This window comes from Empidonax traillii, unplaced genomic scaffold (assembly GCF_003031625.1).
Source record: "Empidonax traillii isolate 1590-97213 ecotype Southwest subspecies unplaced genomic scaffold, ASM303162v1 scaffold47:size1546949, whole genome shotgun sequence".
In the NCBI taxonomy this organism is placed as follows: domain Eukaryota; kingdom Metazoa; phylum Chordata; class Aves; order Passeriformes; family Tyrannidae; genus Empidonax; species Empidonax traillii.
The window spans coordinates 1,188,545-1,206,732 of NW_020955240.1; the positions used below are offsets into that span (position 1 = coordinate 1,188,545).

The following is an 18,188-nucleotide window of genomic DNA, read 5'->3' on the forward strand; positions in this document are numbered from 1 at the left end:
AGCTTGCTTGTAAATTAAAACCTCCATGTAGTTTTTACACTAAACAGAGAAATGAAATATCAAGAAGATCCTGATGAACATACTATCCAAAACAGTGTTATGAAATACACCTCAGTTTTAACAAACACAATTTCTCACATTCTAATAAAGTTCGTGGAATTTCTTGCAGTAAAAATTAATTTTTTTAACCCCCTCTTTTTTCCTTCCCCTATGTTTATCAAGAGGAAGAAAGGGGGGAAAAGGGAAAAAAAGTTTGCTCATTCTCACTCCATAATGCTAAATTAGGGACTGCTGCCACCACAATAACTTCCAGATTTCACCCTCCTTCACTGTGGATCAATTTCACCAAATAGGCAGACTGGCTGTATGGGGCAGTATTTTCCAACCACTAGTGAAGCCTGAGAGTGCTACAGGCTAAGCACAAAGCAGAACTCCAGCAACCATCTGTCACTCCAGCTTGTATCTCTGCGTAGCACATCAAAAATGGAATACACTGCAGTCACATACCAGACTCAGTACCGACAGGACAACTGCAGAGTCACTACAGACAGAGAAGGGTGCATTTATTAACTCAGTTTCAGCACTACACCAGGAAGCAGCTGTGCTATCAGAAGTTAGGAAGCAAAAGGATAACGCCTGAAGAAAGACCTAGACTTTTTTTTTTCTCCCATGCCAGAGACAGATAAAATTAGCCCAGACAAAGCTCTAAAAGAAATAAAATTAAAATTAATATTAAAACAAACAAAAAAAATATAACAAAATAAAAATAAATAACATTAAAAATAATAAAATAAGAAAGTCTCCAGCTCAAGTTCTGCAGCAATTACAAACTAAGCAGCCTATTTTCATATAGTAGAAATTTATATCATGTTTTCTGTGCTGCTCCTGCTAATAGCGGAACAATAGCAAACTCCTTTAGAAAAGTCTTTAATCTGGCCTTAAACATATCTTAAAAATAAAAGCTACTGAGGTCTGGAATAAACTGGTTGTACAAAATGTAATTCACCTGATCACTCCTGCTCGCCCATAAAGATGATCCTTTCACTAGAATTTCTTTTAGCTTTAATCATATTCATCAGATCTTTCCAGCATTAAAAATCTTCTCTCTCTCTATTTACACAAGACTAAAAATAGCCACACAGCATCTCTGGAAGAGCACAATACTCTTCAGGAGTTGAAAAAGTGACTCCCATGAAAACTGAGCTCGAGGCAATCTCTGCACAGTCTGTCAGTGGACATGCGAGCCCACAGATAGGGAGGCAAAAGAAATCATCTTCTGGAATATTGAAAGGGCAGAGAGCAGAGCAAGCAGATACAAGCAAAGCATTTGTAATTTCAGTTCCATTTTTTTCTATAAACAGGTCAAAAAAGAAAAAAAAATAGACCTAGTTATTAAAACACAGAATCCTGAAAGGACCATGGAATATAAAATAATCTGCATTGACATTCAACTGCTGTGATTTTTTTAGATTTTCATTAGTCAGTTTAAGTAGCTCTAAACAGAAGAAATACATTTAACAGGACTTTTGTAATATACTTCACTATAAACACGGTAACAATTTCACAATGCCAAAGAATCAATTGTAAACATGTAACCCTAGCTTTTTTTCTCCCCCCCTCCCCTGAGTCCACACCCTTCACAGACTACAGAAAGAAACTCTCAACAATGCAGCTCTTTAATTTATGACAAACAGGGCTATGAACTTTAAGCATCACCTTGTAATATCCCTCTGAGGGCAACCTCTCTTACTCTTGTCCTAACAGTCTGTAGCATTAACAAAAATAAAGTTTCCATCATTATTTTCACCTTCACACAATTCTACATGAGAAACACAAGTTTAATAGCTTACTGATTTTATATGTGGAAAGTACCTTCTGAAAAATTAAAATATAGCATCCAGAGATAATTCTGAAAGACTAATGATCATCTCGTACTTCCAAAAAAGTTAAAAAATCAGCCTCTGCCTATAGGAAAGATACTGCTGTCCCTCTATCACCTTTGTGGTCCTTTGCTGAACTCACTCCACAAAGTCCCACTTTTTTTTTATCAGGGAGTCTGTAACAGTATTACGCAGCCTGTACTGTGACACAGTCCTCTTCATGAGGCCTCAGCAGGGCTGTACAGGAGCAAACTGAACTCCCCTCCACCTCCTGGCAACACTCTTCCCAGTGTGGTGTTAGGAGATGTTGGTTTCAACATGAGGATGGTTTGCTGACTCATGGTTGGCTTGCTTTCCAATAGGACCCCAGGCCATTCTCTGCAGCCGGCATATGCAGCTACTACTCACCAGATACAGGATTTTGCATTTTCCCTTTTCTTCATGAGGATCCTCCGTTCAGTTCTCCAGCCTGTCCAGATTTCTCTGCATGGCAGCACAAACATCAAGTATGTGTGTGTGTGGGTAACATCCCGTTCTCACTTTTTATCAGTTGCAAACTTGCTGGGGGCAAACCCCACCCCACTGTGCAGGACTTCAGTGAAGATGTTCCGTAGTAGAGGCTCCAGCACTGAACCCTGGGATCCCCAGAAAGAGATGCTTCCAAATGATCTGTGTGCCCTGATCACAGCCCTGAAGTGCTGGGCCTGACCATTCCGCCAGTTTTGGATACACCTCACTTCTCTACCCATACTTGTCAGCTTCTCTATGATGGTATCATGGAAGACAATGTCGAAATCCTTACTGAAGTCAAGACAAACACCATCCATTGCTCTCTGTTCATCTACCAAGCCAGTTACCTCATGTATTAGCTTGTTTAAATGTGATTCCCTGTCATAAAGCCATTGTGACTGCTCCCACTCACCCTCCTGTCCTTCACCTGTTTGGAAACAAGTTTCCAGGATCAGCTGTCGTACAATCTTCCCATGAACAGAAGTGAGGCTGACTGGCCTGCAGTTCCCTAGTTTCTCCTTCTTTCCCTTCCTCATGACAGGGTTAACATTTGCTCTCTTGTCATACTCAAGAACACCTTCCAATGACCATGAGACCTCTCAAAGATAATAAGGAATGACCTTGCAATGACATCAGCCAGATCCCTCTGCATTCATGGAAGCATCCTGTTAAGCTCCATGGACTTAGAAGTTACCTCATTTAAATGATCACTAACCTGATCCTTTCTACGCTGAGGGTGTAGAAAAAAAGCACAGCAGAATTAAGACGACAAGGATGTGAGATCAGAGACTATCCCTACCCAATTTTAAGGGCATATTAACTTGTCTAACCAGTATTCAGAGGGCAAAGACAGTCCCACTGGTACTGAACAGTCCAACTTCAGGGAGGTCTCTTCAAGTGTATAAAATAAAAATATGTCCCTAGCTTAAAAAGACGTCTTCAGTATTTGAGAGAGGTTTCATTACTGTTGATGAGACATTATTTGGTAACACTTTACTATAAAAACAACTTTTTTTTCATTATACCCTAGCATGAAGAAACTGATAAAATAGCAACATCACTATAATAAGGAAAAGACTAAGCAGTATAATAGTTAAAACGGCCAAAAAAACCCTACACACTTTAAAAATTAGATTTACTAGAAGTTTGTGTGCCTTTGGCCTTATTACTAACTACATCCTGTTTAAATAGAGCTGACCACAATATTGTAGGGAAAATAGATTTTAAAATAATGTTCAACATTGGGGGAAAAAACCCTGACAGCTGAATCCATCATCAAAAGACAAGGAAAAACAGTTCTGTATTTTCAGCTTCTATAGTGTCATGCTCTGTGGACAGTCTATATCATTTTACAGGAAACAGTTTCCATGGCACTTGGGTATTTCAGAGATTGTCAGAAGACCATTAAAATAAAAGGCAATATAAACTCAAATAGCTAGGCATACTTGAAGCTTGTGAATGGAATAGCAAATTTAGTAACAGGGAAGAAAAAAAAGCTTCAAGCCACAAATTCACAAAGTTAGAAGGCAGATACAAATTTAAATATCCTGATGCTCCCTGAAGACCAGTTTAGAAGTTCAGTCTATTGAATTGCACAGAGGAAACCATGAACAGAATAGAAGAACACAGATATATCCACATTCATATCTTTCAGGGAAGTCTAAAATTACCGTGCATGCATATGTAAGTGGCACATTCCTATGATCTTTTACCTAATGCCTCACAGATTATTATTAAAGTACAGCACACCATAAACTACACGTGGAAACCTTAACTACACACTCATTTGACAATCCACCCTCATCTTGTCATCATAATTTTTAGCATAATTTTTATAAGTGTGGCAAAAGAAGATTGTAAACCATCAGCACATTGAAGTATACTATAGTGTTATGAGAGGAGGAAAAAGGTTACATTCAGCATCTCAAGTTTGTAGCTATTGCTGCTTTGCTTCCTTGGTAATGACCTCTGCAAGTGTATCAAATTCTTATTTCATCAGAAGGCAAACGGAGCATATGTCTGAATTTCAGAAGGTCCAACACATTAGTCTGTGTGACACTTAGAAAAGACTGACCATCTAACAAGAAGGGAAAAGAGGCACACAGTTTTCTAGGATTAAAACTGAATGTTTACTATCAAAGACATGCCAAATACCAACTGTACTGCATTTCATCACAACAAAAAGATAAAGGCATTTGCCACAGTAATTTTTTTTTTCAGAAGAAGCATCATCACAGTAAACTTTTCACTAAAACAGAGCAATTCTAGAATAACCAAGCTACAGAATAAACTTTTCCTTCAGTCCTCCCATCGTGGGCCAGCTTCGAATGTTTACTTCAGCTATTTAGCATGAGCCACAAAAAACACTAAGTGTTGGTCTGAATTAGGCAAATAAACTATGTGCACAAGTCTCAGCCATCAGACTACGCTCTCTCCATATACAGAAACATTCAGCACTTTTCTCAAACTAAGCAGCCTTCAAAATAACCCACTTCATCAAAAGCTTTTTCTTCTGCCATGAAACACACCTTCTGTCAAAAAACCCCACTTCTCAAGTGGTTTGCACCACTGTTATCACTTCCTATGATAACAGATTCTCCTTCTCTGTTATCTCTAGTCAAGATAGCATTAATTTGAAGTTGCCAAGTGTATGCTCTAAACAAAATTTTTGTTCAAATCCTGTAAGTCTCAATTTTCATTCCCCTTTTAAAGACACATTTTATTAGATATCTTCATTACTACTCTGCAATTCATGTAGTTCTAACAAAGCAAAATAAGCTAATTTCAAGTTATTTTGCTATCCAGAATTTGCATATTCATAAAACAGAAAATAGTATTCAAACCTTACAGAAGCTTCATGAGTTTTTGAAACTAGAGGCATTTCTGGGCCCCTCAGTTCCGGAAGGACACTGAGGTGCTGGAGCAGGTCCAGAGAAGAGCAACCAGGCTGGTGAAAGGATCCAAACACAAGTCCTATGAGGAGAGGCTGAGGGAGCTGGGGTTGTTCAGTCTGGAGAAGAGGAGGCTCAGGGGTGACCTCATCACTCTCTACAACTACCTGAGAGGAGGTTGTAGCCAGGTGGGGGTTGGTCTTTTCTGCCAGGCAGCTGTCAGTAAGACAAGAGGGCATGGTCTTAAGCTCTGCCAGGGGAGGTTTAGGTTGGATATTAGGAAAAAATTCTTTACAGAGAGAGTAATCAGACATTGGAATGGACTGCTCAGAGAGGTAGTGGATTCTCTGTCCCTGGAAGTTTTTAAGATAAGACTAGATTTGGCACTGAGTGCCACATAGGGCATCATCATCAGTTGCCATGCAGTACTTACTGCTCACACACAGTAACAAAAACCAAAACAAAAAGCATGCCAAGTCTCAATCACGTTTATTTATTTTAAGGTCTGCAAATAGTTCTCCTGTCCTGTCCTCCTCCTAGCAGGACAGAATTTAGTCCTACTACTAGAAATATAAGTAAAAGGAACTTCCTCAGAAGTTATTGATGAACTGTCACTGTTTTACGGTTTTATCCATCCATTTTAAACAGAATAACCACATTAGAATGGAGAGGGCAAAAAAGGCACATAGAGTACATTAACTTCTACAAAGCTAAATATCTGTACAATATGCCTTTAGCATTTTAGAGATCTAATTCCACTTTAGCTTTGCTACAAGATTAAAGGGTGCTTATTCTCAAAAGTTCCCACCAATGTTTTTTTCACAGAGCAGAGCAACCTGTACCATTCTAAAGAATTAGCCAAAACACATATACTCATTTTACAATTCTACCAGAATAAACACTTCAGTAAAAGACAAAATCTGCTGACAGTTATTTCACTACAAAAACTATGTTTACATCAAGGCTTAAAGTATAAGTTCTTGGAGGCAAGAACCTTATCTTCAAAGTTGTCTGCAAACCACTTAACAGACTGTCAGCACTTAAAAAATAAAATCCTGAGGAAGAAATTAAAGTTGACCACCAGGCTTGGCATTTTCTCCTCAATAGGCTTCATACCCACGTATGAATTTTGTTTAGGATACAGGGCACAACTGTAAAACGTGCCTGAATCCACATAGAACACTTATGCACACAAATAAAATACGCTCCCATAGGATCCCAGAAGGGGGTAATGTGTCTCAAACACCAACAGCTGGATGGCTGTGGAACCAATCAAGGATTTTTGGTAATCACAGAGTTTGGTACTAACACTCCCGAAAGAACGGGATGTGACTGGAGAAGGGGCCATGCAGAGGTAATGATGTCTTTTTCTTCCTCTCTCTTGCCCTCTCTTTAGTTCATCTCTTCCTTTCTCTTTCACCCTTTATCCAAACCCCACTGCCATGTGCTTTTATAGTAGGAAAGGACTAACGTACCAATATCAATGCCAAATGTATAATTTACTAACAAAATCTTGTGATTTTTTTTTGTGGGACTTTTCGTTGTTCCTTTTACCGATGAGCATTTACAAATCTTGGGTGCTTCCTTCCTCTCAAGCGTGGGTCACAACCTCTCAAGTGTAAACATGGTGAAAAGAATAAAAGAATTACCCTAGCAACACACAGAAAGGTGGAAAACCAGAGTTAATTACATGAAGCTAAAAAGCAAACTCTTCAAAACTTCCAGAAGGGAAAGAATCTAGATAAAGGTGTCACCCAAAATAGTAAGTCAGGGAAGAAGCTCCTGGATTCCAGTGAGAGCCTCTTGAAGAGTGATAAAAGTACCTCACAGCACTGAAAGTAGCTTGAAGAAAAGAGACACATGACTTTTCCTATGAGTTAAGAAGTGAACATCTAGGCTAATATCACAAGCCTAAAACAGACAACAATCAAATGAAATGGCCACTTACACCTGAACTCTCCATTTACCAAACGCTTTCAAACAAAACACATTGATCCAAGCACAGGAATGAGGAAGATCCCTCTTTTCTATTGGTTTCACTCCTTCACATGTGGCTTACCTTACTAGTCAATTCCCAGCCACGCCAAGACTCAACACAGAAAAATCACAAGTCGTAGTCAGAGATCACAAAACAGCCTCCTATTCATGCTCCACAGTTTCCATGTTTTCAAAACAACAAAACTGAAAAAGAAGTTAAAATGACAACACTACCCAAAGCTAGTTCAACTTTTACATACTCACAACATATAGAATACAACTTTAGTGAGCCCAAGAATTTATAAAACTAATGTAAACGCAAGTCCTTAGTTTGTGGTCAAAATAACCTACAGAAGGAAAAAAAAACACTGTAGTAATCTTTACATACAGTTTCACATGCTTAACTTCACTTTTTGTACAAGGTTTTAACACAAGCAATATTCCCAACATCTTTGCAGTGCCCTTAGTGAAAACCTTTCTTTTTTTTTCATTAGCTCACTACTACCAATACTTCAGCATTGCAGAAGCTTTTAAAAATATTTTAAAAGGTGACAACTAAGATAAACATGTCACGTTTAGCAGACTGTCATTTTAAGGCCTACCCAGTAACACTTTAATTATTTAAAGCTTTATGAATCATCAAAAGGGGGTAGAGGAGAAAGAACTTCAGTAAAATTACACTGACTTTTGAATTAAGTTGCTCTGTTCATCCTTATTTTCTTTGAGGCAGTGGTAGCTCAGGTGAATGCAAACCTACAAAAAAATTATTATAAACATATTAATTTCAACATTGACATTTTATCCACAGATATACTTAATCACCATAGGAGGAAGGTAACTGGAATACGTTTAAAAATAACATATAAGATCAGCCACTTCATCACTAGATTTTGAATTCTTCGAAGAAGATGGAGTGTTTTTGTAATGCTGTTCTTGCAGACCAGCCATACCCATTCATTCCTATCACAAAATAAGAAAATACACTAAATCCAAATATAAAATATCAACACAGTAAAAAGCTAGTCTGCATAGAGAGTAAAATACTTTTAGGTAAAAAATACCTGGCTTTCACAAGTCACAAAGACAGTGGAGAGGAAAAAAAAAAAAGTAAAGAAAACACTTACAGTACTACTACCTTGATGCTGCAAAAACATCTAATACAAATGCGAAGACTGAGATATGCAAGCCATCCAGCAGACTTGTTCAGATGTACGTAACAGCTTATTGCTGAGATTACAATATCATCATGAAGGTTAAGTTCCGTATGGATTTAGTCTACATGTATCTACTTTTTTATCTCCCATAAAAATCCTACCTATGCGCTTCTCCTTGCACACGTATTCTTCAAGTTCATAAAGAAGTATTCCATTAATTATAAAAACCAGCAAGTAAAATCAAACAAGTTTATTTCAAGGCTCCCAGAAACAAACCCCAAACAACAACGTCTAGGCAGTAAACATTACCGTTTTAACTGTTCTATTGATAAAAGGTTTATTCAACTGTAAATGGATTTATGAACACCACAAAACTTACCTAATCCAAGAGGACCACACCAGGTGTTAGTACTGCGAGATTTGTATTTTTCCAGTTTGTTCTCCTTGAGATAATATCCCGAGTTCCTGTTGATACTACATTCGTAGCACTCTGACATATATTTGACCTCACAGAAATCAGCTACCCATCCTTCTTGTTTACAGATCCCACAAGGCTATTTACGAAGTTTGCCAAGAGTCTGCTTTAAAAAGCTTTTCTTGTCTCTGACAGCTTCTTCTCTTGTCTATTCCATGTAAATATAAGAGGCATCAGCTCCAGGTAAAATAAATACACCTTTTACACAGCAAACTGGGAAGCCAAAAATCCAGACTTCACATACAAATTGTAGAACATTTCCAGCTTCAGGTAACAGAGGCGTTTGTAAACAACAGCTATCTGGATACCTCCATACTGCTTATTGGCAACAACATTTGTCAGCAAAAATATTACATAAAATATAAAAGAAAAAAATTATATATGTCTATTAGATTCTTCATTTAGAAAATGGGTCTCACTGCAAAATGGAAGAAGGTTATGTCAGAAAATCTAAAAAATAAGGTAAGTGGGGGGAAATATCTGCCATGAAACTTTTCAGCAATGTCTACACAGTGACTCAGGCCACGTTTAACCTGGAGCCAGTTCACAAAACTGGTTACGCCTATGACTCAGACAGAATGCTGCCTAGAAGGAAGAGTACCTAAAAACAAGAAAGCACTTTATTGTGGCAGCTGAAGTATTCAGAACTTGATAAATTTAGTAATGTTTCCATGCCACGAGGACAAAAGAATCCCAGGGTGATGTGCTCGGCCCTGACTGATGAAAAAAATCTCACGACTTCTTCAATTCTCTTCTCAGATGCCTACTGATTGTATGAGCAGCCTTTTCAGGACGCAGCACGTAAGAAATAATCCCGGAACAGTGTCCGGTATTTCTCCCCTTTCCCAGGAAGCAACTGCTGCAGGTCAGCGTGAACCTTTTTTTCTTCTCTATCAGCTGAAGAAAAGGGCTGTAAAACATCCAGGACTCACTCTGTCGTTCAAGGCGCCTACGGTAAAAAGAACCAGAAGAGGCGTTCCTTTATGAAATCTGGACTAGCGCTAGACAAACACAAAGCAAAAATACCTCAGAAACCTGAATCTTAAAACCAAACAGAAACCTGGATCTTAAAAAGCAAACACGGATGCAGTCAAAGAGCCGAACCCGAGAGCGGAAGCCTCGGTTACACCTCCACTCACATCCCGGAGAGGGCGGCAGGGATGTCTGACGGAGAACGCAGCCTATCACAGAAACCCTTCTCCTGCTTCCCATCCCAAGAAAACTGGCAAGGAAGGGATGACGAGGAAGGGAAGGTGGGGTTGGAGGGGGGAAGATAAAAAATAATCCAGAGGGAAAGAAAGGGTAATTTCTCGTTTTATTGGGAAAGGTGAACAGCTGTGCAGAAGGCATCAGGCGGAAAACGCTGACCTGGGCCCGGGACACCTCCCGGGAGAGCACCCGGAGCCCCGGCGAGACCGGGGCCGCCTGTCTCGGCCCGGGGGGCGCGGGCACAGAGCCCCGCTCCCGGGACACGGCTCCTCGCTGCGGCCCTGGCGCCCTCACGGGGCCGCTCCGCTCCCCGCCGGGAGCGGCTCCCCCGCCCTCGCCCAGGGCGGGCCCGGCGGCGCGGCTGGGGAGGGAACAGAGCAAAGCAGGGCGGCTCGGATGCTCCGCGGCCGCTGTGCCCGTATCGCGGGGACGTCCTGGTGGTATCCGGGGATTATCCCAGGCGTATCCCGGGGCGCCCCCGGCGGTCGTCGCTGCCCCGCTCCGCGCGCACGGGTACGGGCGCGCGCACGCACGCGCCGCGCGCTCCCCGCGCTCGCTCAAGATGGCGCCGCTCCGCGCCGCAGTGCCCCGCGCGCGCCCTCGCGCCAGCCTCGCGAGACTCGCCGCGCGACACCCGCACCCTTCGCCACCTCCCGGCGCGCGCCCGGGGGCGGGACGGGCAGGACTTCCGGGACCGCCCCCGTTACGTCACGGGAACCATCCCGAAAGTTCCGCGCGGGCCGGGAATCCCCAGCGCGGGCGGCGCCGCGCCCCGCCCCATTCCCCCCCCCACCCCCCCGTTGGGGAGTCCCCCGTGCCGCCGTAATTCACCGGGTAGCGGCGAATTTCACCGTAATTCACCGGGCAGCACCCGCGGCACGGACGCTGCAGTATGTCGCGGCGCCGGTGCGGCCCGAGGCCAGTAAGGGCACCCACAACCGCCATTTAATCCAACAACATCGGGAGGTGAACCGACAGAAACAGCTTCATCTGAGAAGCGCACGAGTGGAATATCCCGGAGATCCGCGCAGTCATTCCGCGCGTGCCCTTTTCGGAGGAAACGCGACGGGATGGATTCTTACTGCTTCTGGTATCCAAACGTCTGATTAACGTTTTGCAATTTTGAAATCCCGTTTCTAACGCATGTAAAAGTGGGGGGACTTTCAATTAATTAGGTGAGAAAGTAAATTCTGGATTTTCTTTCAATGGCAGTTTCCTTTATAAAATTTAAATTATTGTAGTAACTGAGATTATGCACTTTTTGACAAAAATCGTTTCAAAGTCCTGACAAACTGCAGGATTTTATTTTTTAATGTATTTTACAGGTGTATATATATGTGGCCAAAATAACCCATTTCCATAAATTGATAAAATTACTAGAAAGCCACAACTACCAGAAAATTTACCAAAGATCAACAACTGAGAAAATAAAGTAGAAAAACCCATGATGCTTTCATCTTTAAACTGGCAGCAGGATTCCCTGTTCTGCATGACTCAAAGACATGTAATATTAAGAAAGCTCTGACCAAAGGGATCAAGTCCCAAAGGAACATACACAATCCTAAAATATAAAAAATTTGGGAAATATTCCAGTGTCTAGGAAAACAAGAGGTGAACCTAAAGAACATGACAACAAAATGTATAAACTCAATAAACCGTCTCCAGGCCATTTTGACAACACACACTTAAAACTATATTAATGATCTAAAATCACCTGTCAGTTCATTTGAGTGAGTTATGGCTAAAGCCTTCAAGCTGCACAGCTGTTGAGCATCTCATGTCTTTGCAATACATTATATATATATATATATGTGTATTTACCATATACAGTATTTGTGTTGTGTATATATATTATTTACACATTAGATAGATATACCATGAGTACCAAAAGAGAAACAGTGTTTCGTACAAGGAGTTTATCAGTTTATCTGTTATAGTCAAAAGACCATAGATAATTTTAAAAATGTAATAGAAATTTATTGAAGGCAAGTAAACAAAACAGCGCGCTGGGCGACCAGAGGAAACTCTTGTTCCACAAATGGTCTGCAACGCGGTGAGACAACACCCCACTTTTTATACCCCCCCCTTAATCTCCGTCCCTTAAGTCTCTTTTGATTTCTTTATTGGGTTCCATTTTGTGGGCTCCCCCGATATTGGTCCTTGTGTCGCGGGCTCCATCTCGCCTCCTGGGCTCAGCCAATGATTTAGTTAGACCATAGCCCTCAGAGTCTGCCATCTAGAAGCTTCCAGATGGGGGGGGGTAAGTCCTTTCCTTTGGTTTTTGCTGTTTCATTCTATTTTCCTTCCCTATAAGTGTGCTTAGAACAAACACTTGTAAAATAACAAGACATAACATACAAACTCATAACAATCATGTAGTTAATCATCTAACAATTACAACACTGTGGTTTCCTTTTTTGTGACTAATTCATAACTCCAGCAAAGCTCTTGCTAGGCTTATTGCAGCTTATTTTATTAAACTTAATTTAATGATCAAATTATACCTTTTGCTCTTTATCACTTATTACAATCCATATCAGTCTTCCTAGTAGGTTTCTGTTCATATTGCAAGAACCGAGGGAGCTCCATTTTGCTTCTGCAGTGAGAGTCCCTGCATGGCTGCATCCCACCTCTGCTGTCACGGAGACTGCCAGCACCTCCTACTGCTTTTCTGGGCCGAGGGGTGGGGGCCCACCTTGAGGTCTTGAGCCACCCGGCGCAGGTGAGATCTGCCATTGGCCGTGTGGGGCTCGTCAGCAGCGCCCCCTGCCGACCGCTGGGGAGCAACTACAGCCTCTGCTCCTCCGGAGATCCAACAGCGGTCCCTGCCGGCCGTGGCTGGAATTGCGCAGAAAGGCAAAAAGGACTGAACTGGTTTTGGTGAGAACTTGGGTGTGGGATTGTTCCTTGTTTTTTTGTTTTTTCTTGTTCTTTAATTGTGTAACCAAAAATACATATATTCTTTAATAAAGGGCTGTTATTTTTTCTTTTTCCGATTTCCTTGACTGACCCCCTTAATTTTGGATTTACAATTGCTTAGAGGGAGGAGTTTCGTCTTCCTCATAACTGGCCCTCCTTAGCAAACATATCTGTCTCGTTAATCTGAGACAATATGTAACAGAAACAGCTTACGAAGTAGGCTAAGCAAAAGATGTAAGTTTTGGAAACGTCCTATAGGTTAAGATGACATTCATGTCAGAAATTAATGGTGGGGATTTGAAATATTTGTATGAACAGTTAGGCAAGTCATTTGTTAGGCAAACTTGGAAAATGTAAGCCAAGATTTTTGTCTTAAATGCTAACACATATTTTTTTAAAGTTCTTTCAACAAATTCATGTGGAATTTACATAAGAGTTGAGATTTAGGAACAAGCTAAGAATTACTGGTTTTGAATAAATGGGTAGTTTGATGAAAAGAACGTATTTTGCACTTTCATCCAAATTTAGTGTTCTAAATACTATATGTAATTTAAGCTTCTGTTTACATCAGACCACACACTGTGAGATAACTATAAAGAGTTTATTCCATATTCACGGACTGTCTACATCAGTATATGAAAGCAGTGAATAAATACAGTGAAAGCAAAACACAGAGAAAATGTCGAGGTTTTAAAAATAAAAACAATAACATTTTAACTCCCTCCAAATACTACCCATCCATATTTAAATACAAGTCTTAGAAATCACTCTGAGTTCTAAAATATGAAAAATGTATGATGAACTTTTTTTAAAAATACATACTGCACAAACTTGGATCATATAATCATTTACATTGGAAAAGACCTCCAAGATCATCAAGTCCAATTTAAACCATAGTAGTAAGTGCCTCGTCCAGTTATTTCTTGAACACTTCCAGGGAGTGTGACTCCCATCACTTCCCTGGGCAGTCCATTCCAATGTTTAAGCAGCCTTTCAGTGAAGAAACTCATTCTAATGTCCAACGTGAACCTCCCCTGGTGCAGCTTAAGACTATGTCCTCTTTTCCTGTCATTAGCTGGCTGGGAGAGGAGACTGACCCTCCCTGGCTACAGCCTCCTTTCAGGCAGTTGTAGAGAGTGATAAGGTCTCACCTGAGCCTCCTTTTCTCCAAGCTAAACAACCCCAGCTCCCTCAGCTGCTTCTCACAGGACCTGTGCTCCAGACCCTTCACCAGTTCCACTGCCCTTCTCTGGACTCACTCCACCACCTCAATGCCTTTCTTCAAGTAAGGGGCCCAGAACTGGACACAGAACTTGAGGTGCAGCCTCATCAGTGCTTAGTACAGGGGGACAATCACTGTCCTGTTTCTTCTGGCCACACTACGGCTGATCCAAGCCAGGATGCCACTGGTCTTCTTGGACACCTGGGCACACTGCTGGCTCATGTTCAGCTGCTGTCAACGAACACTCCCAAGTCCTTTTCCACTGGGCAGCTTTCCAACCACTCTTCCCCAGGCCTGTAGCCTGCCTGAGGTTGTTGTAACCCAAGGTCTGGACTTGGCGCTTGGCCTTGTTGAACCTCGTACCATTGGCCTTGGCCCATTGATCCAGCCTGTTCAGATTCCTCTGCAGAGTTTTCCTGTAGACTGACACTCCTGGCAAACTTAGCGTTGTCTGTGAACTGACCGAGGGTGCACTCAATTCCCTCATCCAAATCATAAAGACATTTAACAGGACTGGCCCAATACTGATTCTCTGCGGAACACCACTCATGACCATCTGCCAACTGGATGTAACTCCATTCACCACCACACTCTGGGCCCAGCCATCCTGACAGTTTTTGCTCAGTGAAGAGTGTACCTGTCTAAGCCATGTGCTGCCAGCTTCTCTAGAAAAGTGATGTAGGAGACAGTGTAAAGGGCTTTGCTAGTTACAATGTTCCCCTCTGCATCCAGTAAAGTATGAAGATTTTCCTTGGCTCTCCTTTTGTTGTTAATTTATTTGTAAAAACTCCTTTATATCTTTCACAGCAGTGGCTAAATTGAGTTCTAGCAGAGCTTTTGCCTTTCTAATTTTCTCTCTACGTGACCTAACAACACCCTTGTACTCTTCCTGAGCACTTCTTCCAAAGGTCAAAAACTCTCTTTTTTACCCTGAGTTCCAGCACAAGCTCCCTATTCAGACAGGCTGGTCTTCTTCCCTTCTGGCTGTCTTTCAGCACATGGAGACAGCTTGCTACTGCACCTTTAATATTTCCTTCTTAAAGTATGTCCCGCTTTCCTGGACTCCTTTCTTATTAAGGATTCATTCCCAAAGGACTATCTGAACAGTGCCCTGAAGGGGCCAAAGTCTGTCCTCTGATAGTCCACGGCAGAGGTTTTGTTGATTCCCTTTCTTTTTTCACCAAGAATTGAAAACTATCAGTTCATGGTCAGTATGCCCAAGATGATCTCCAACCACCACATCACCCACCAGTTCTTTTCTGTTCACAAACAGCACGTACAGTGGGGTATCTTCCCTCGCTGCTTCACACACCTGCTCCGTCAGGATGTTACATTCCACACACTTTAGGAACCTCCTAGGCTGCCTCCTCTCTACTACAGACATATGCCAAGTAAAGTCTCTCACAAGAACAAGGGCCAGTGATTGTGAAACATCTGCCAGCTGCTTGTAGAATGCTTTGTCTGCCTTTTCATTGTAGTTGGATGGTATATAACAGAATCCCACCAGGACATCGGCCTTGTTGGCCTTCCTTCTGATTCTTACCCATAGGCAATCAAGCGTATCACTATCCTTGATCTCTATACAACTGAAACATTCCCTAATGTACAGAACACCCCACCACCTCTCCTTCCTTGCCTAATGGGATGATCTGTGAGACTGTCCTAATTACAGGGGCCAGGATTAGTTTATCACTATGTGGTATAACCAAAACTGTGTATTCTACACTTTCTCTGTTAATAATGGATTATTTGCAGCAGCTGCCCAGGGCACACCTGACACCTCAGGCTACAAGCTGGGTGTTAAAGAACCCTGCAAGTGGCGTTTCTTTGTCTTCACACAATGACTCAGCTGTGATAACTTCCCTCCAGGGAGGCATTAGCACCTTCACACCCAGCCTGAAGGGTCATCTCTGCTAATGGACCATACTGGACTGGCATAATAGGCAGCTGCAACAACCTAGACCATCAAAGATCCCAAAAATATCCCATGACTCACAAAGTTAAACCACCCACTGTGAAACTCCCCTTCCTGAGGGAGGTTACTGGGCATTCCCACTTGAACCTAAGCACATATAAACTTCAGGTTTGAGACTTTGGTACTGCTTATCGGATCCAGAGGAGGACCAGAACTCCAACAGAACTACGACTGCCACTTTCGACAAGACTGTGATCATTACTTTGACAGAACTGCAACCATCAGCCAGGCCAACAGGTTTCTTTTCGTTTTATTTTGCACCCAGGGGGCCACGTGGTACTCAGCACAGGGGCTAATAAATACCGTTCTGTTCTTGTCCCAGGGTGTTGGGTTATACATCTGTCTTTGGAGGTAAAATCCATTTTCTCTGTATCATTGTATTTATTGTAATCTTTTTAGTAAATTTTAACTCTGACTTGTAATCTCTCTTGAGTTGGGTTCATTTCTCCCACCAATTTACTTTTAAATAAGCACAGAGACCAAAAGTTTAAAATGCATTTTGTCAGACACTTAAAATGTGCTGACTCTCATTTCTTCTGGTAGCAGAATACAAGATACTTTTGTGACTATTGTACACACTCAGATTGTTAAATAAGCAAATAATAAAGAAAAAGATGGAAACATACTTAATTTCTGACTATTACACATTTTTGTGTCACTGCATGAAGAAGTACAAACACTTGACCTTGTACTAAAACCCAGTGTGGCCATTACCTATCTGAACCAAAGGATCATGCAGAAAGCCAAAATCAAAATTTTCATATAACAGGTTTAAATCTGATTAATACAGAATTGATCCAGAAAGCTTCTGATGCAGTGAGTCCAATATTTTAAAAAAAGAAAGCAAATGGCCATCTAATGTTAGTAATAAAACTCAACTCTAATGTATGTTCTTCTCAACAAAGGAGTATTTCTACAATCAGATTGAAAACATAGTGAGAATTACTCAGTACAAGCACAGTTTTAATGAACAGTCCTTAGTGGAAAGTTTTAAATATCTTTCAGCTGCATGTTCACAATATGAAACATTTTAAGCAGCCAAATTAAAAGAATGGAAGCATTATACAAAAGTGCATGACAACTTCTGGTCATTATCATTTGCAGTAACATGATGAACACTAACAGAAAGTGTCTGGGCTTGTCTATTTTTATGTATTATCCCTCTAGAAAAGGAAGATATGATTACTTTTCCAATTGATTCAGGATTTCAGTTGGTCTGTCTACAGAAATAAGATCATGGAATTTGACTGTATTAAATAATCGGCCATTATTTTTTCCACTGCATGATGTATAGCTTCTAGTTATTTGATTTTTCAAAAATTCTGGACATCTCTGTGTTCCATGCATTAAACACGATAAGCAAGTACTGAGCAGGTCTGAAAATTAAAACATAAGTTGACTCATTACTTCCGAAGAACTTTCATATTACAATTACCACTGACTTTGATGGTAGCAAAATTCTAGGGAAAGGCTTCAATAAAGCTGTAGTTAATAGTTCATATTTTGAAGTAATACCACAGTATTAATTTTGAATGTTACCTAAGTACATATTTGACCTACATTATTGAAATTAATCATTATATCGCATTCAAGATAATGGCTGTTTCTACCTCAAAGAATCAGTATCTTGGTGACACAAGTGAAAAGCCAGGATAAGAACTCAGAGGCCATGCTTTTGTTTATACTGATTGGAGATTAAAACATCATTTAGAATCAAGCTTTTAAAAGAACACCTTCTCCGTTTCAAGTTTTTCCACATATATAGTGACTGAAAATAGCCTGATTAGTAGCTTTTTTCCCTTTAACAGTAAGAGCACTGTTCTCCAATAATGCACTTCAGAAACATTATGCAGTATTAAACTAAGGGCTATTTGGAGCTATTTTAATCGGTTATCTCCATTAAGTAATATTCCTTTCATGTAATGAAAGGTAATAATTGAGGTTATAAGGGTGCAGCTGTTTTTCAAATATATCCC

The 18,188-nt window shown here is 41.0% G+C and overlaps 1 protein-coding gene across 6 annotated transcripts in view; it reads right to left on the bottom strand.

Annotated features, from left to right (window-relative positions):
- The window catches only part of GPBP1 (GC-rich promoter binding protein 1), a 39,452-nt gene extending 29,107 nt beyond the window's left edge, over positions 1-10,345 (bottom strand). The window contains exons 1-4 of one of the 6 annotated variants that reach the window (XM_027878930.1): positions 9,948-10,133; positions 8,792-9,836; positions 7,944-8,011; positions 7,341-7,462 (exon numbers count right to left, since the gene is read on the bottom strand). The gene's annotated coding sequence lies outside the window, so the exon portion shown is untranslated. Of the gene's footprint in view, positions 1-7,340; positions 7,463-7,943; positions 8,012-8,791; positions 9,837-9,922; positions 10,138-10,255 lie in introns of those variants that run through there. The other 5 variants (XM_027878928.1, XM_027878931.1, XM_027878926.1 and 2 more) reach the window with 5 other exon arrangements.
- Positions 10,346-18,188: the final 7,843 nt, after the last annotated feature.